The sequence below is a fragment of the Odontomachus brunneus genome, unplaced genomic scaffold (assembly GCF_010583005.1).
Source record: "Odontomachus brunneus isolate Ranch 3 - 2012 unplaced genomic scaffold, Obru_v1 Obru_scaffold_370, whole genome shotgun sequence".
Taxonomy (NCBI): domain Eukaryota; kingdom Metazoa; phylum Arthropoda; class Insecta; order Hymenoptera; family Formicidae; genus Odontomachus; species Odontomachus brunneus.
The window spans coordinates 80,622-81,573 of record NW_022639820.1 but is presented as its reverse complement, the minus strand read 5'-3'; positions in this window follow the sequence as shown (position 1 = coordinate 81,573).

The following is a 952-nucleotide window of genomic DNA, read 5'->3' as shown; positions in this document are numbered from 1 at the left end:
TATATATATATATATATATATATATATATACCAAGTGTACAAGTATGAAATACGGATTTGAGAAAACAGGTGGCGCACCAATGCAGTGTGTGGTATAAGGATTTGACATTTATGCCATTTTGTTGTGCCATCAACAAGTGTCAAACGCGCATGAGTGATAAATTGAAAAAGTGTTTGCATAGTGTTGTGTTGCTGTGTTCAATATGTCGAAATTTATACCAAATAAAGAGCATTCGCGGACAGCATTAATTTTTTGTTTTCATTTGAAGAAAACTGCTGCTGAATCATACCGATTACTTCGAGAAGCTTATGATAAACATGCTCCATCGCAAGATACGTGTGAACGATGGTTTCGGCGTTTCAAAAGTGGTAATTTCGATGTTGCAAGCAAGGAACACGGAAAACCGCCAAAAAGATACGAAGATGTGGAGTTGCAAGCATTGTTGGACGAAGATGATTCACAAACACAAAAACAACTCGCAGAGCAATTAGTCAACAAGCTGTTTCCAATCGCCTACGAGAGATGGGAAAGATTCAGAAGATCGGCAAATGGGTACCACATGAGTTGAACGAGAGGCAGATGGAGAGGCGCAAAAACACATGTGAAATTTTGCTCGAACGATACAAAAGAAAGTCGTTTTTGCATTGTATCGTTACTGGGGATGAAAAGTGGATTTATTTTGAGAATCCCAAGCGCAAAAAATCATGAGTAGACCCAGGCGCACCATCCACATCGACCGCAAGACCGAATCGCTTTGGCAGGAAGACGATGCTCTGTGTTTAGTAGGACCAGAAGGGTGTGGTCTATTATGAGCTGTTAAAGCCTGGTGAAACGGTTAATACCAAACGCTACCAACAACAATTGATCGATTTGAACTGTTCGCTGCTTGAAAAACGACCAGAATACCAAAAGAGGCAACACAAAATCATTTTTCTCTATGACAATGCTCCG